Here is a 19,384-nt window from a genome sequence, read left to right as displayed (position 1 = left end):
CAAGGAATATTTGTTCTAAAGTGGAGAAGATACATTTGGTAATATCCTGAGGCTTTGAAGGCACTACAAACAGAGGAGAGGCTTTTCTCTTTCGTGAGTTTTCATGTGTGTTTTCATATTTCCTCTCTGACTTCAAGATTTTAAAAGATGTTTTTTTCAGGGCCAGTGGACAAGCAGAACAATTACCAGGCAAATCATTCTTTTCTAACTCGTGAATACTCATTTGTTTCATTAGAGCTCAACTCTGTTCAAAGGACTCATCACACTGAGAGCAGGTATACGGTCTTCATCCTGTGTGAGTTCTAATATGTGCCTTCAGATGCCCCCTCTGACTAAAAGATTTACCACACTGCGAGCAGACAAAAGGTTTTTCTCCAGTGTGAGTTCTCATGTGTCCGGTCAGGCTCTCTCTGTCATTAAATGATTTACTACACTGAGAGCAGACAAAAGGTTTTTCTCTATTGTGAGTTCTCATGTGTATCTTCAAACTCTCTCTCCAAGTAAAACAATTACCACACTGTGAGCAAATGAAAGGTTTTTCTCCAGTGTGAGTTCTCATGTGTGTCTTCAAACTCCCTCTCTCAGTAAAAGATTTACCACACTGAGAGCAGACGAAAGGTTTTTCTCCAGTGTGAGTTCTCATGTGTATCTTTAAACTCGCTCTCTGAGTAAAAGATGTACCACACTGAGAGCAGGTAAAAGGTTTTTCTCCAGTGTGAGTTCTCATATGCATCTTCAAACTCGCTCTCTGAGTAAATGATTTACCACACTGCGAGCAAGTGTAAGGTTTTTCTCCAGTGTGATTTCTCATATGCATCTTCAAACTCGCTCTGTGAGTAAATGATTTACCACACTGCGAGCAAGTGAAAGGTTTTTCTCCAGTGTGAGTTCTCATGTGTACATTCAGGTGTCCTCTCTGAGTAAATGATTTACCACACTGCGAGCAAGTGTAAGGTTTTTCTCCAGTGTGATTTCTCATATGCATCTTCAAACTCGCTCTCTGAGTAAATGATTTACCACACTGCGAGCAAGTGTAAGGTTTTTCTCCAGTGTGATTTCTCATATGCATCTTCAAACTCGCTCTCTGAGTAAATGATTTACCACACTGCGAGCAAGTGTAAGGTTTTTCTCCAGTGTGAGTTCTCATGTGAACCGTCAGAATCTTCTTCTTTACAAAACCTTTTCCACAATGAGAACAACTTAAAGTTCCTAGAGAGCAGACTTTTGTGTGTTTACTCAGTCCAGATTTTGAAGAACATTTCTTCCCACATCCAGAGCAGATCAGTGATTTGTGATCATCATCTTTCTTCTCACTGACATGAACTTTTGGATTCTCCACAGAGTTTGAACCTGACTGAGTGTTACTGGTTTCTCTCCAGTCTTCACTGTCATCAGTGTCAGACTCAGAAGACAGCCCCCTCTGGTGGTCAGGATGGAGAGGTGTATGCAAGGAGCTGGCTGGTTCTGGTCCTCCACAGTTGTCTCCATCATCTTCTGCCTTCATTTGTGGAGTCAGGTTGTTGGTGTCGTCATCATATTCATTCTTCACATCAACAGGAGTGTGGAAGAACTGGGAGGCATTTTCTTCTTCATCTTGTATATTCTCCGCCTCTTCTTCTTTAATGAGTTCATGTTCTTGTTCCTCCTTAATCAGACTGAAGCTGCACTTCTGTTCCTCAACTTCTTCTTTGATCACCAACAGCTGATGAACATCTGCAGCGACACAAACACACCTGAGTCACTGACCAATCAAATATTGATGAACTCTTGTTGGTGTTGTACCAGTAGCAAGGTATATATTTGAAATTCACAAGTAAGTAAGTAATATTTATTTATATAGCGCTTTTCCAGACCAGGGTCACAAAGCGCTTAAACAATCAAAACAAAATACAATAAAGTATATACTGTACTTTAAAGGTCAAGATAATACTGATGAGTTCCAGAAAATCAAGGAAAAGCCTGAACAAATAAAAAGGTCTTAAGATGTTTCTTGAAAGAGTCAGTAGATCCATCAAGCTCACAAGTCAGTGATTACATTTTACAGTTATTAAGCATCTCGTAATACTGTCATGTTATATCATTTATAACTGCTAGGAAAGTCTGATCCCGGTGTAACATCCGTGTTATCAGTCAGATTAAAAATAATCATTGGATTGTATTTTTACGTACACACAGACACTTTATTGATCCTCAAAGGAAAAACTATCCATTTATCTACATATGTTATAAGATCAGGTCTAATGGAAGAAAATTACGTTAACATAAGTTAAATATTGAGTTTAATTCTCAGCTAATTTAAAAGCTTAGAGGAAAAATGTACACATTTACACTCGTCTGAACTCCTTTATAACAGTGTGATCTATGTCAAAAAATATTTTAAAAGAACGATTATAAACTGTTAATAAAGTCTCAATTGATGTTTTCATTGCATTTTGTTTCTGATCACGAAAAGGGAAATTATTGGGATTTATTTAGAAGAAATTGCATTTTTTCACAGGAAATCTTGTAAATCTTGTCAAAACTGTAAAGAGGGTTGAGAATCTTATCAGGTCCTTCCTCGTCCTCCTTTATCCACATCCACACCTCTCCTGTCATTCAAGTCAGAATGAAGGTTGTGTTAGGATATGACAACTTTACTGTAATCTATCATCTAGATTCAACACACATTTAAATGAATCACTTAAATAACTGATAATCTTTCATATTTAATTCATACTAAAATAATTATTTAAATAACTGATAATCTTTCATATTTAATTCATACTAAAATAATCATTTAAATAACTGATAATATTTCCTATTTAGTTCATGAATTCAATCTGAAAATCTCAGTAAACTGAGAACCTGTGTGAGAACTCGCACTGAAAGACATAACAAACCAGTGAGTTGCTGGGAACTGAACAGATTCTCTCAAGAAGAAATCTGCGGTAACTCTTCACAACGACCACGTGAGGCGACCATCTTAGGAGAAGTGTTTAGAATCACTGACCAATCCTACATGCACTGATGACTAGAGGCGTTAACCTGAATATTCATACTATCAAGATCCACCATTTTGTGAGATCTTTGCGTTCTGGCATTTGAAGACATCTGCCTCAAATGTTAAAAACTAACAATTGTAGTGACATTATATAAAGTTTTCGTATTCGTGAAAGAAATACATTTGAAACATATTCGTCTAGTTAAATTAGTCCAAATCTTTCAAGATTACATTTTTGTCGTTCTAAGTAATTTGTAGACGGTCCCTTATCTGGTGTCTCGGCTGCGGAGGCTTTTTGACGCTTTTTTTGCACATTTTTTCTTCTCAAATGAGGGTTTAGTTCGCAGCTAGTGTCACAGTGATCACAATACTTTGGTTTCATTTGAATGACTCGTATACAAACGTTTCAGCGCGTAAAGACGGAACGTTAATAGCAAAGCAACTTGACTTGTGTACAAGTCTGTACGAACCTGGTTTCTTGGTCACCATCTCCAGCAGGGTTCTGTCTCTTTCTAGCTCTCGTTCATAGCAGAGAAGTTTGGAGAGAAAACTTGGCAGCAGATGATCGTCGACTGCAGTTATCAGCCGCTGCTTGAAGGAATCTTTCAAACTTGAAAGTCTGTCCATGTTCATCCAACGTGTGATCCACGAACAAAGAAACTTCTACTGGTCAGAGAAGAAAGTGCAGAAAAGGGCGGAGTCAGTACAGGATTCACAGTGGGATGTGCTCAGAAAACGTGGGGCGCATGCGGAAAGGAAATGACGTCACAACAAGCAGGATCATGGCAGTGACCAGAGACAAATATGTCAGCGTCAGTACAGGATTAGGTTAGGTTAGGTAGAACTTTATTGATCCCTCAGGAGGTCTCCTTCAGGAAATTGTTTTTTTCCAATTAGACACAGCAATACAGCAAGTATTCATAAAAATAAAAATAAGAACAAAAAGAAATAAAGAGAAAGAACAAGATGATACAATCTAAGTCTAAAGATAAAGAAGATTATTATTATTCTATCGTCAAACATAATGAATACATGAGGATAGACTTCAAGTGGTGACTTTGACTAAGGGTTCGTTATTAACAAGTCATTTGTTTTATATGGAATGATTGATTCATGTCACTTTATTTGTATTCGCCAGTTACTAAGGTTACTATCAACACTCTTATTATTTTAATTCCTATTCTTTCAAAGGTTATGCAGCTATACACATAAAAGCTTATAGTAGAAGAAAACTATGTATTTTTGACTTAATTTATGAAAAAGATTCTGTTTTGATTCATTAGTACTCAGTTACTATCTCAGTGAGTAGATGTATGTAAATTGTAATTTTCTTATATTACAGTAAGACATTAGGAGATTGATCTCTCGTGAATTGATTGCTCTTTCTTTGTCCCTTTTTTGTGAACTTGAGATAACTCAGTGGAGTTACCTGTTAAGGTAAGGTAAGGTAAGGTAAAACTTTATGTTACCAACTTAACATGGAATATAATCTGCAAATTGTCTTTCTGTGCCTGGAACTCCTTGAAAGGTTTTCCATTGAGGGGTGAAGACATTTAGTATCAAAGGGATTGCATTGTACATTTAATTCCCCCTTTTTTTTAAAGGAGTGTTCATCGCTTTTTCGACTTCCCCGCAGACCAGCTTACAGCACGATAATGTGTAAATATCAGCTACATCAGCTGAATTGCAGCACATTTTGATGAGCACATGTGTATCTAATGTATGACAGTCAAAAGCAAGTGTGCATGAATGATTCTAACTATTCTTTTGTCATTAATGCTCAAGGAGCCAGAGGCCACACACACCACTGTCCATGTAGTTTAAAACAAGTTTACAAGTTGATGGACAATTTATAATTGTTATTTGTTATAATATATATATACATATATATATATATATATATATATATACATATATATATATATATATATATATATATATATATATATATATATAAAAGAAAAAGCGAACTATTTTCAAGTGTTGCTCTGTCTTTCTCGTTTGTCTTTAAAGGTTTCTATGGAGAATAAAAACATTAGCCACATACTGGAGGTAATGTTTCTTTAAATGTTGAAGGAATGTCTACTTCTCTGTTCATGAAAAACTTTTTTATAGGCGAAAACTTTATCTGTATGTAGCGGATCCTAGCAGGACCTTGACAGATATGATAATCCTGGAAATACAACGGACATGAACGACACATATTATTATTATATTAGTTCATATTAGTTCATATTAGTTCATAATAGCTCATATTAGTTCATATTAGTTCATAATAGTTCATATTAGTTCATATTAGTTCATATTAGTTCATAATAGTTCATATTAGTTCATATTAGTTCATAATAGTTCATATTAGTTCATATTAGTTCATATTTAGTCTCTTGGATTATCTTTATTCACATATTTTCATTAAACTTCTTACTGCAATCGTGACTCTTCCTTTGTTATTTTTCTTTTGCATTAAAGCAATGGTTTAAAAACCACATTCAAAGCACATTTACATAAATGTCAATTTTACAATTTCCCTTTGAAAACAAACCTTTTAATCACTTATCATTTTCTCTTGTTATCATTCATTCACTTCCAACATACACCCTTCATTCTTTCATCAAGAATAATAATCCTACATGAAGGACAGTAGATGCATTAAGTGAACACTTAATAAAACAAAATGAAGACAAAACCGTAGAACATATTTATTTTTGCGCGCTTTTTCTGAACTTGCACATTCATGCTAGCATGCTAGCATGCTAGCATGCTAACATGCTACATACACTCCACACAACACTTTTCACACTTCATAGCACACAAATGTACAATTCAGACTCACACACACACGTCTATTTTATCATATTAAATATTACCGCACAAATGCCATGGAGCCAAAAGAAAAATATACACACAAAAGCATTGAACTACTGACGCCATTTTAGTGATGACGACGATCACGTACCGCAGAACTTTCTCTGTTCACACACATAACTATCATATCAACAATCATTCTAAGCAGTTTAAAGTAAGAGGACTTAAAGAAAGAGTTCTTAACCAACCTGGAAATACAAGGACATGAACGACACCTCAAGTCTCTTGGATCATGAGCTTCACTTGCGTGACGTATTGTCAGGAATACCGTCGCAAGTGCTGCCACCTTGTGTTTGCTGCATGTCATTGCGCATTTCTGTCTCTTACGCCCTCTTAGTGGGACTGAACAACAAAACTGAATAAAAGCAGTGACAACAAACCAAAAAGTGACAGAAGACCTTCTATAATAATATCTCAACAAAAACACTTAGTATCACATGGAGAAAAATATAAATATGTCCCGTTGTTTTCTTTGGAGTTTGTTCTTCTGCATATATTTTACAGTTAACTGAAGGAGGTTGTGCTCGGGGTTGGAGATCAGGCTTTCTGAGTCTCTCACTTGTTCTCAATTCAGAGACATCGTATCATCTGAATCTTTCCGATTCATCAAATACTACTTTAGAAATAACTGAATACTAATTTAGATAATTATTGGATAAATGATTTTCAAACAAATTTCTAGTTTGTATCGCACAGTTAGTCAAAGTTTATATTTAGATTCAATTAACCTTTTCTCTTTTAATCGAAATAGTTTAATAAGAAGATTGAATCTTGTTTTCCACCAGGGACTGATTACAGCTGGAGGAGGAGTGAAGCCATTATTACGTCATAATGGACTCTTGTAACCTCTTGTTCGCCCACATTTCAGAGCAACTAAAGTAATAAGTGTAAAACCTGGTCATGATGAGGAACTTACTGCATCTTGGAGAGAAGAACATTTACGACATGTCAGGAGAGTTGGAGTTTATCATTAGTTGACCTTTAACACCACCACACTTGACAGACAAGGAGGTAACAATAATATCTTTGGTAGATCAGACTCATCCTAAGTGATCAATCGGGCTTTGAATGACTTTGAAAGACTAACTCTGCAGTGCAATCTGTCACATATAGATCATAACTTCTGTTGGGTTCGTTGCGTTGAACCAAACCCTCCTCAGTATCAATGCATGGTGGTGGTGAAGAAGGCCACAGACACAGGGATGAGTTTAAGAGAAAATGCTCATTTAGCAAAATATGCAGTCTTCCATTACATATGTTGTCATAGCTCGGATTGTAGAGTGGTTGCTTGAGGTTGTGGGTTCAATCCCAGCTCCAGACGAATTTGTGGCATTGTGTCCCCTGAGCAAGAAACTCTACCCTGAGCTGGCACCATGTGTTGCAGCCTACTCCCATCAGTATGTGATTGTGTGTGTGAGTGGAGGAATGCATGACTTTGTGACCCTGGTCTAGAAAGACACTATACAAATAGACATTATTATTATTATTATTATTATTATTATTATTATTATAAGAAGAGGCAGAAAAAATACAAGAAGAAAAAAAAGAAATCCCTCCCAGATCTTCCTGTTGATGTGAAGAATGAATATGATGACGACTCCACAAATGAAGGCAGAAGATGATGGAGACAACTGTGGAGGACCAGTGTAGTAAATACTTTATTTGGAGTTGGCGTCTGAAGACACATATGAGAACTCACACTGGAGAGAAACCTTTTACCTGCTCTCAGAGTGATAAATCTTTTAGTGAGAATGGGTGTCTAAAGATCCACATGAGGACTCACACTGGAGAAAAATCTTTCATCTGTTCGCAGTGTGGTAAGTATTTTACTCAAAGTGGGAATCTGAAGCAACATGTGAAAATGAACACTGGAGAAAAACCTTTTACCTGCTCCCAGTGTGGAAGATCTTTACTGAGCGTGGGAAACTGAAGACGCACATGAGAGTTCAGACTGGAGAAAAATGCTCACTCTGTGGTAAATATTTTGCATATGTTCATGGTCTGAAAAAACACATGAGGACTCACGCAGGAGAAAACGCTTTTACCTGTGTTCAGAAAATGTTTTACACGGAGTACGGAATTAAAGAAACACATGAGTATTCACATTAGAGAAAACCTTACAATTGTTCCTACTGTTGACTATAATTTTTATGAGGAGGATGTCATGACACTCACATTAGGATCCACACTGTTAAAACCCTTCATCTGCCAAGAGTATGTATAGATCAACACAAAAAAACTCTTAAGAGAAAAACCTTTCAGATGCTCTCAGCATGGAAGATATTTTACACACTGAAATCTGGAAATGAACATGAAACTAAAAAATTAAAACATTTAAATCTCATTTGTCCTCAATGTGGTGACTCTTTGACTGTGATTGCAAAACTAAACCTTTTACCTGCTCTCAGTGTGGTGAATGTAATGCACATACTCACATGTTAAATAAATCTGCTTAGATATCCACAGTGTGAGTTTACTATCATAAAGACCATCCATTCATCCTCCACCTCATAAAATACTCATCCTCTTCCCCTTTGGCCCAAATAGTCCTAACTCCTGTGATGTACCTTAAGGAACACAGAATAATTCCTTATCCAATGTAACAAATTGGTTTGTCAAAATCCCATATATAATGTTAGCATGTGTGAACTACCTGACGACATCTTATTTGTAGAAACATAGAAAGTACAGAACGTGCCTCCAGATAACTGCAGACGCAGCTGCATTAAGTTGACTCTTCAGGGGAAACTAACTCATAAGTAAAAACACTCAAACGCAGGCTGCTGACAGTTACACCTGGTGTTGAAAATGAGCAGCTTACACAACTATGATAGTATAAGTAGAAATGATGGATGAGATGACAGTCAGACATTGAGACAAGCACATAGTTGTACGTTTGTTATTTCTCTCTTCTTGCAAGGAAAACTAAATGTCTGTACATTATTTAGCTTTACAGTCCAAGTCAGATTTCTAACCTGATACTCTGCCTGTGGAAGGACAAAATAATGATGAACACTCGCGTCGTTCGGCCACTCCTGGACTTTATACAACAGATTTGGAAATTTTATAAAGTATGGCCTTTATATTACATGAGCATAAAATGTTATTATGATCTAAACAGTTATTTTCTTGTGAACATGATCCCAGGATTCTTGAACTCTTCACCTTGGGAAAGTATTCCATCAGCAACCTGGAGAAGCTAGATTTGAATGCAAGGCAGTGATTATTTAATATGAATTAAACATGAAAGATTATCAGTTAATCAAGTGATTATTTGAAATGTGTGTTAAATCTAGATGATTGATTAAAGTAAAGTTGTCATATCCTTACAATATCCATATCCACATGGATTTTAAAGTCACCAGCAATAATCACTTGATCTGATTTAAGCACCAGGCTGGTCAAAACCTCAGGGAACCGAGAATATGATTCAGAATATGGACCAGGAAGATGATAGAGTCCAGCAAAAAAGAAGTGACGGACCTGATCTCAAGGTTGTTTGTTGACCATTGCCCAGGCATATTGAAGCAGCTTCAGCACAAACATCCTCGACGGTATTTCAGACTCAGAAAACTGTATAGGCTTCACAGTGGACTCTGTTACATGATTTTGGAGAAATGAAGGGCTATCTTAGTTCATGTCAGAACCAGATGTTGGGACGAAACAAAAAAGGAAATCTTGGCTCGCTCTCTCCTCAGAGGTAACTTATCTTTCTGGCAGATGCAGGACCAATTTGTCAGGTTAGAATCTGTTGCTTTACACCATAATGAGAAATTACATCTTGGTTAAAAGACACACATTTAATTGTACAATAGAATTAGAGAAAGACCAGCAGAGTTTTCAGTTCTGTTGAGGTTGAGAGTTGAGGTTGTTGTTATATCTCCATCCCAGTTTCACAAGTCGTTAATTATGTTACTTCCATGGTCTCCCTGAAACAAAAGCTTCAAACAAATGTATTACCCTCAAGGTCAGAGGTGGATCACTCTTCAGTCCAGTTCCTTGCACTGAGACATCTTAGCTTAAAACTTAAATTCATCCTTCACACATGCAACAGAAAACAATATACAATTTTATTAATGCAAAATGTGGTTAAGTAAAATAATTGATAAACATATTTTAGTCAACATTTTTCCATCACTTTTATTCTGCACTGACAACAATAAATTGACATGTTGTATTTACAACATTGTCAATAACAGTTTATAATTCTGAATTAAAAATAATTCTGTATTTCTCAAGGTAAAGTATGGGAGGTGGTCCCATTATAACGTAAAAAAAACAAGGAATTAACAAGGAATATTTGTTCTAAAGTGGAGAAGATACGTTTAGTAATATCCTGAGGCTTTGAAGGCACTACAAACAGAGGAGAGGCTTTTCTCTTTCGTGAGTTTTCATGTGTGTTTTCATATTTCCTCTCTGACTTCAAGATTTTAAAAGATGTTTTTTTCAGGGCCAGTGGACAAGCAGAACAATTACCAGGCAAATCATTCTTTTCTAACTCGTGAATACTCGTTTGTTTCATTAGAGCCCAACTCTGTTTTTTTTATGACTCCGTGGTAGCCTCTGCTATCCACTACGCTGTGGTCTGCTGGGGAGCAGGCAGCACGGACCGGGACAGGAAGAGACTCAACAGGCTGGTCACGAGGGCCGGCTCTGTCCTGGGCCGCTCGCTGGACTCGGTGGAGGAGGTGGGAGAGAGGAGGACACTCTCCAGACTCTCCTCCATCAGGGACAACGCTCTCCACCCACTGCACCTGACCGTGGAGGAGCTGGCCAGCTCCTTCAGTGGCAGGCTCAGGCACCCCCAGTGTAGGACGGAGCGTTATAGAAGGTCCTTCATCCCAACTGGTGTCAGGATATTTAACTCTCTACTTTAAATATCCTGATGCTAATCCGTAGCGTGTTTTTCTTCTTGTGTGCTTTTTATTTTATTTTTTTTCCGTTTTTTATTTCTATTTTATTTTATTTTTTATTCTATTTTATTTTGTTAATAGTGTCAATTTCTAATTTTGTAAATAATTTGTATATTTTTAAGATCGTTTTTATTTTATTTTGTATTATCTCTTGTACTATTTCTTTCTCCTTGCACTTTTTTTCTTCCAACTGCGCTGTTGTGAAAGTGTGTTTCCCCTCTGGGGATGAATAAAGCCTTTCTATTCTATTCTATTCTATTCAAAGGACTCATCACACTGAGAGCAGGTATACGGTCTTCATCCTGTGTGAGTTCTAATATGTGCCTTCAGATGCCCCCTCTGACTAAAAGATTTAGCACACTGCGAGCAGACAAAAGGTTTTTCTCCAGTGTGAGTTCTCATGTGTCCGGTCAGGCTCTCTCTGTCATTAAATGATTTACTACACTGAGAGCAGACAAAAGGTTTTTCTCTATTGTGAGTTCTCATGTGTATCTTCAAACTCTCTCTCCAAGTAAAACATTTATCACACTGCGAGCAGACGAAAGGTTTTTCTCCAGTATGAGTTCTCATGTGTGATCTCAAACGTTCTGCACATGCATAACAATTACCACACTGTGAGCAAATGAAAGGTTTTTCTCCAGTGTGAGTTCTCATGTGTGTCTTCAAACTCCCTCTCTCAGTAAAAGATTTACCACACTGAGAGCAGACGAAAGGTTTTTCTCCAGTGTGAGTTCTCATGTGTATCTTTAAACTCCCATTCTGAGTAAAAGATGTACCACACTGAGAGCAGGTAAAAGGTTTTTCTCCAGTGTGAGTTCTCATATGCATCTTCAAACTCGCTCTCTGAGTAAATGATTTACCACACTGCGAGCAAGTGTAAGGTTTTTCTCCAGTGTGATTTCTCATATGCATCTTCAAACTCGCTCTGTGAGTAAATGATTTACCACACTGCGAGCAAGTGAAAGGTTTTTCTCCAGTGTGAGTTCTCATGTGTACATTCAGGTGTCCTCTCTGAGTAAATGATTTACCACACTGAGAGCAAGTGTAAGGTTTTTCTCCAGTGTGATTTCTCATATGCATCTTCAAACTCGCTCTCTGAGTAAATGATTTACCACACTGAGAGCAAGTGTAAGGTTTTTCTCCAGTGTGATTTCTCATATGCATCTTCAAACTCGCTCTCTGAGTAAATGATTTACCACACTGAGAGCAAGTGTAAGGTTTTTCTCCAGTGTGATTTCTCATATGCATCTTCAAACTCGCTCTCTGAGTAAATGATTTACCACACTGAGAGCAAGTGTAAGGTTTTTCTCCAGTGTGATTTCTCATATGCATCTTCAAACTCGCTCTCTGAGTAAATGATTTACCACACTGAGAGCAAGTGTAAGGTTTTTCTCCAGTGTGATTTCTCATATGCATCTTCAAACTCGCTCTCTGAGTAAATGATTTACCACACTGCGAGCAGGTGAAATGTTTTTCTCCAGTGTGAATTTTCATGTGAACCGTCAGAATCTTCTTCTTTACAAAACCTTTTCCACAATGAGAACAACTTAAAGTTCCTAGAGAGCAGACTTTTGTGTGTTTAGTCAGTCCAGATTTTGAAGAACATTTCTTCCCACATCTAGAGCAGATCAGTGATTTGTGATCTTCATCTTTCTTCTCACTGACATGAACTTTTGGATTCTCCACAGAGTTTGAACCTGACTGAGTGCTACTGGTTTCTCTCCAGTCTTCACTGTCATCAGTGTCAGACTCAGAAGACAGCCCCCTCTGGTGGTCAGGACGGAGAGGTGTATGCAAGTAGCTGGCTGGTTCTGGTCCTCCACAGTTGTCTCCATCATCTTCTGCCTTCATATGTGGAGTCAAGTTGTTGGTGTCGTCGTCATATTCATTCTTCACATCAACAGGAGTGTGGAAGAACTGGGAGGCATTTTCTTCTTCATCTTGTATATTCTCCGCCTCTTCTTCTTTAATGAGTTCATGTTCTTGTTCCTCCTTAATCAGACTGAAGCTGCACTTCTGTTCCTCAACTTCTTCTTTGATCACCAGCAGCTGCTGAACATCTGCAGCGACACAAACACACCTGAGTCACTGACCAATCAAATATTGATGAACTCTTGTTGGTGTTGTATCAGTAGCAAGGTATATATTTGAAATTCACAAGTCAGTGATTACATTTTACAGTTATTAAGCATCTCGTAATACTGTCATGTTATATCATTTATCACTGCTAGGAAAGTCTGATCCCGGTGTAACATCCGTGTTATCAGTCAGATTAAAAATAATCATTGGATTGTATTTTTACGTACACACAGACACTTTATTGATCCTCAAAGGAAAAACTATCCATTTATCTACATATGTTATAAGATCAGGTCTAATGGAAGAAAATTACGTTAACATAAGTTAAATATTGAGTTTAATTCTCAGCTAATTTAAAAGCTTAGAGGAAAAATGTACACATTTACACTCGTCTGAACTCCTTTATAACAGTGTGATCTATGTCAAAAAATATTTTAAAAGAACGATTATAAACTGTTAATAAAGTCTCAATTGATGTTTTCATTGCATTTTGTTTCTGATCACGAAAAGGGAAATTATTGGGATTTATTTAGAAGAAATTGCATTTTTTCACAGGAAATCTTGTAAATCTTGTAAAAACTGTAAAGAGGGTTGAGAATCTTATCAGGTCCTTCCTCGTCCTCCTTTATCCACATCCACACCTCTCCTGTCATTCAAGTCAGAATGAAGGTTGTGTTAGGATATGACAACTTTACTGTAATCTATCATCTAGATTCAACACACATTTAAATAATCACTTAAATAACTGATAATCTTTCATATTTAATTCATACTAAAATAATTATTTGAAATCTGCGGTAACTCTTCACAACGACCACGTGAGGCGGCCATCTTAGGAGAAGTGTTTAGAATCACTGACCAATCCTACATGCACTGATGACTAGAGGCGTTAACCTGAATATTCATACTATCAAGATCCACCATTTTGTGAGATCTTTGCGTTCTGGCACTTGAAGACATCTGCGATAGATCTCTCTGCCTCAAACGTTAAAAAGTAACAATTGTAGTGACATTATATAAAGGTTTCGTATTCGTGAAAGAAATACGTTTGAAACATATTCGTCTAGTTAAATTAGTCCAAATCTTTCAAGATTACATTTTTGTCGTTCTAAGTAATTTGTAGACGGTCCCTTATCTGGTGTCTCGGCTGCGGAGGCTTTTTGACGCTTTTTTTGCACATTTTTCTTCTCAAATCAGGGTTTAGTTCGCAGCTAGTGTCACAGTGATCACAATACTTTGGTTTCATTTGAATGACTCGTATACAAACGTTTCAGCGCGTAAAGACGGAACGTTAATAGCAAAGCAACTTGACTTGTGTACAAGTCTGTACGAACCTGGTTTCTTGGTCACCATCTCCAGCAGGGTTCTGTCTCTTTCTAGCTCTCGTTCATAGCAGAGAAGTTTGGAGAGAAAACTTGGCAGCAGATGATCGTCGACTGCAGTTATCAGCCGCTGCTTGAAGGAATCTTTCAAGCTTGAAAGTCTGTCCATGTTCATCCAACGTGTGATCCACGAACAAAGAAACTTCTACTGGTCAGAGAAGAAAGTGCAGAAAAGGGCGGAGTCAGTACAGGATTCACAGTGGGATGTGCTCAGAAAACGTGGGGCGCATGCGGAAAGGAAATGACGTCACAACAAGCAGGATCATGGCAGTGACCAGAGACAAATATGTCAGCGTCAGTACAGGATTAGGTTAGGTTAGGTAGAACTTTATTGATCCCTCAGGAGGTCTCCTGCAGGAAATTGTTTTTTTCCAATTAGACACAGCAATACAGCAATTATTCATAAAAAAATAAGAACAAAAAGAAATAAAGAGAAAGAACAAGATGATACAATCTAAGTCTAAAGATAAAGAAGATTATTATTATTCTATCGTCAAACATAATGAATACATGAGGATAGACTTCAAGTGGTGACTTTGACTAAGGGTTCGTTATTAACAAGTCATTTGTTTTATATGGAATGATTGATTCATGTCACTTTATTTGTATTCGCCAGTTACTAAGGTTACTATCAACACTCTTATTATTTTAATTCCTATTCTTTCAAAGGTTATGCAGCTATACACATAAAAGCTTATAGTAGAAACTATGTATTTTTGACTTAATTTATGAAAAAGATTCTGTTTTGATTCATTAGTACTCAGTTACTATCTCAGTGAGTAGATGTATGTAAATTGTAATTTTCTTATATTACAGTAAGACATTAGGAGATTGATCTCTCGTGAATTGATTGCTCTTTCTTTGTCCCTTTTTTGTGAACTTGAGATAACTCAGTGGAGTTACCTGTTAAGGTAAGGTAAGGTAAGGTAAAACTTTATGTTACCAACTTAACATGGAATATAATCTGCAAATTGTCTTTCTGTGCCTGGAACTCCTTGAAAGGTTTTCCATTGAGGGGTGAAGACATTTAGTATCAAAGGGATTGCATTGTACATTTAAATCCCCCTTTTTTTTAAAGGAGTGTTCATCGCTTTTTCGACTTCCCCGCAGACCAGCTTACAGCACGATAATGTGTAAATATCAGCTACATCAGCTGAATTGCAGCACATTTTGATGAGCACATGTGTATCTAATGTATGACAGTCAAAAGCAAGTGTGCATGAATGATTCTAACTATTCTTTTGTCATTAATGCTCAAGGAGCCAGAGGCCACACACACCACTGTCCATGTAGTTTAAAACATGCAGTTTACAAGTTGATGGACAATTTATAATTGTAATTTGTTATAAATATATATACATATATATATATATATATATATATATATATATATATATATATATATATATATATATATATATATATATAAAAGAAAAAGCGAACTATTTTCAAGTGTTGCTCTGTCTTTCTCGTTTGTCTTTAAAGGTTTCTATGGAGAATAAAAACATTAGCCACATACTGGAGGTAATGTTTCTTTAAATGTTGAAGGAATGTCTACTTCTCTGTTCATGAAAAACTTTTTTATAGGCGAAAACTTTATCTGTATGTAGCGGATCTTAGCAGGACCTTGACAGATATGATAATCCTGGAAATACAACGGACATGAACGACACATATTATTATTATATTAGTTCATATTAGTTCATATTAGTTCATAATAGCTCATATTAGTTCATATTAGTTCATAATAGTTCATAATAGTTCATATTAGTTCATATTAGTTCATAATAGTTCATATTAGTTCATATTAGTTCATAATAGTTCATATTAGTTCATATTAGTTCATAATAGTTCATAATAGTTCATATTAGTTCATAATAGTTCATATTAGTTCATATTAGTTCATAATAGTTCATAATAGTTCATATTAGTTCATATTAGTTCATAATAGTTCATATTAGTTCATATTAGTTCATAATAGTTCATAATAGTTCATATTAGTTCATATTAGTTCATAATAGTTCATATTAGTTCATATTAGTTCATATTAGTTCATATTAGTTCATAATAGCTCATATTAGTTCATATTAGTTCATAATAGTTCATATTAGTTCATATTAGTTCATAATAGTTCATATTAGTTCATATTAGTTCATAATAGTTCATAATAGTTCATATTAGTTCATAATAGTTCATATTAGTTCATATTAGTTCATAATAGTTCATAATAGTTCATATTAGTTCATATTAGTTCATATTAGTTCATAATAGTTCATATTAGTTCATATTAGTTCATAATAGTTCATAATAGTTCATATTAGTTCATAATAGTTCATATTAGTTCATAATAGTTCATAATAGTTCATATTAGTTCATATTAGTTCATAATAGTTCATATTAGTTCATATTAGTTCATAATAGTTCATAATAGTTCATATTAGTTCATAATAGTTCATATTAGTTCATATTAGTTCATAATAGTTCATAATAGTTCATATTAGTTCATATTAGTTCATAATAGTTCATATTAGTTCATATTAGTTCATATTAGTTCATATTAGTTCATAATAGCTCATATTAGTTCATATTAGTTCATAATAGTTCATATTAGTTCATATTAGTTCATAATAGTTCATATTAGTTCATATTAGTTCATAATAGTTCATAATAGTTCATATTAGTTCATAATAGTTCATATTAGTTCATATTAGTTCATAATAGTTCATAATAGTTCATATTAGTTCATATTAGTTCATAATAGTTCATATTAGTTCATAATAGTTCATATTAGTTCATAATAGTTCATATTAGTTCATATTAGTTCATATTAGTTCATAATAGTTCATATTAGTTCATAATAGTTCATAATAGTTCATATTAGTTCATAATAGTTCATATTAGTTCATATTAGTTCATATTAGTTCATAATAGTTCATAATAGTTCATATTAGTTCATAATAGTTCATATTAGTTCATATTAGTTCATAATAGTTCATATTAGTTCATATTAGTTCATATTAGTTCATAATAGTTCATATTAGTTCATATTAGTTCATAATAGTTCATATTAGTTCATATTAGTTCATATTAGTTCATATTTAGTCTCTTGGATTATCTTTATTCACATATTTTCATTAAACTTCTTACTGCAATCGTGACTCTTCCTTTGTTATTTTTCTTTTGCATTAAAGCAATGGTTTAAAAACCACATTCAAAGCACATTTACATAAATGTCAATTTTACAATTTCCCTTTGAAAACAAACCTTTTAATCACTTATCATTTTCTCTTGTTATCATTCATTCACTTCCAACATACACCCTTCATTCTTTCATCAAGAATAATAATCCTACATGAAGGACAGTAGATGCATTAAGTGAACACTTAATAAAACAAAATGAAGACAAAACCGTAGAACATATTTATTTTTGCGCGCTTTTTCTGAACTTGCACATTCATGCTAGCATGCTAACATGCTAACATGCTAACATGCTACATACACTCCACACAACACTTTTCACACTTCATAGCACACAAATGTACAATTCAGACTCACACACACACACGTCTATTTTGACATATTAAATATTACCGCACAAATGCCATGGAGCCAAAAGAAAAATATACACACAAAAGCATTGAACTACTGACGCCATTTTAGTGATGACGACGATCACGTACCGCAGAACTTTCTCTGTTCACACACATAACTATCATATCAACAATCATTCTAAGCAGTTTAAAGTAAGAGGACTTAAAGAAAGAGTTCTTAACCAACCTGGAAATACAAGGACATGAACGACACCTCAAGTCTCTTGGATCATGAGCTTCACTTGCGTGACGTATTGTCAGGAATACCGTCGCAAGTGCTGCCACCTTGTGTTTGCTGCATGTCATTGCGCATTTCTGTCTCTTACGCCCTCTTAGTGGGACTGAACAACAAAACTGAATAAAAGCAGTGACAACAAACCAAAAAGTGACAGAAGACCTTCTATAATAATATCTCAACAAAAACACTTAGTATCACATGGAGAAAAATATAAATATGTCCCGTTGTTTTCTTTGGAGTTTGTTCTTCTGCATATATTTTACAGTTAACTGAAGGAGGTTGTGCTCGGGGTTGGAGATCAGGCTTTCTGAGTCTCTCACTTGTTCTCAATTCAGAGACATCGTATCATCTGAATCTTTCCGATTCATCAAATACTACTTTAGAAATAACTGAATACTAATTTAGATAATTATTGGATAAATGATTTTCAAACAAATTTCTAGTTTGTATCGCACAGTTAGTCAAAGTTTATATTTAGATTCAATTAACCTTTTCTCTTTTAATCGAAATAGTTTAATAAGAAGATTGAATCTTGTTTTCCACCAGGGACTGATTACAGCTGGAGGAGGAGTGAAGCCATTATTACGTCATAATGGACTCTTGTAACCTCTTGTTCGCCCACATTTCAGAGCAACTAAAGTAATAAGTGTAAAACCTGGTCATGATGAGGAACTTACTGCATCTTGGAGAGAAGAACATTTACGACATGTCAGGAGAGTTGGAGTTTATCATTAGTTGACCTTTAACACCACCACACTTGACAGAAAAGGAGGTAACAATAATATCTTTGGTAGATCAGACTCATCCTAAGTGATCAATCGGGCTTTGAATGACTTTGAAAGACTAACTCTGCAGTGCAATCTGTCACATATAGATCATAACTTCTGTTGGGTTTGTTCCGTTGAACCAAACCCTCCTCAGTATCAATGCATGGTGGTGGTGAAGAAGGCCACAGACACAGGGATGAGTTTAAGAGAAAATGCTCATTTAGCAAAATATGCAGTCTTCCATTACATATGTTGTCATAGCTCGGATTGTAGAGTGGTTGCTTGAGGTTGTGGGTTCAATCCCAGCTCCAGACGAGTTTGTGGCATTGTGTCCCCTGAGCAAGACACTTTACCCTGAGCTGGCACCATGTGTTGCAGCCTACTCCCATCAGTATGTGATTGTGTGTGTGAGTGGAGGAATGCATGACTTTGTGACCCTGGTCTAGAAAGACACTATACAAATAGACATTATTATTATTATTATTATTATTATTATTATTATAAGAAGAGGCAGAAAAAATACAAGAAGAAAAAAAAGAAATCCCTCCCAGATCTTCCTGTTGATGTGAA

At 35.6% G+C, this 19,384-nt stretch overlaps 2 pseudogenes across 2 annotated transcripts; both read right to left on the bottom strand.

The window, feature by feature from the left end:
* Window positions 1-509: 509 nt before the first annotated feature.
* On the bottom strand, window positions 510-3,637 carry LOC148081088 (uncharacterized; annotated as a pseudogene). Its single transcript, XR_015710863.1, has 2 exons — window positions 3,451-3,637; window positions 510-1,713 (listed from the first exon to the last, which is right to left on the bottom strand). The product of XR_015710863.1 is annotated as an uncharacterized LOC148081088 (transcript).
* A 7,704-nt stretch (window positions 3,638-11,341) lies between these two features.
* LOC148081087 (uncharacterized) lies at window positions 11,342-18,051 on the bottom strand (annotated as a pseudogene). Its single transcript, XR_015710861.1, has 3 exons — window positions 17,997-18,051; window positions 14,172-14,364; window positions 11,342-12,818 (listed from the first exon to the last, which is right to left on the bottom strand). The product of XR_015710861.1 is annotated as an uncharacterized LOC148081087 (transcript).
* Window positions 18,052-19,384: the final 1,333 nt, after the last annotated feature.

This window comes from Callionymus lyra, chromosome 4 (genome assembly GCF_982586985.1).
Source record: "Callionymus lyra chromosome 4, fCalLyr1.hap1.1, whole genome shotgun sequence".
Taxonomy (NCBI): Eukaryota; Metazoa; Chordata; class Actinopteri; order Syngnathiformes; family Callionymidae; genus Callionymus; species Callionymus lyra.
The sequence above is the reverse complement of the archived record's forward strand: the minus strand, read 5'-3'. Positions and strand labels throughout refer to the sequence as shown.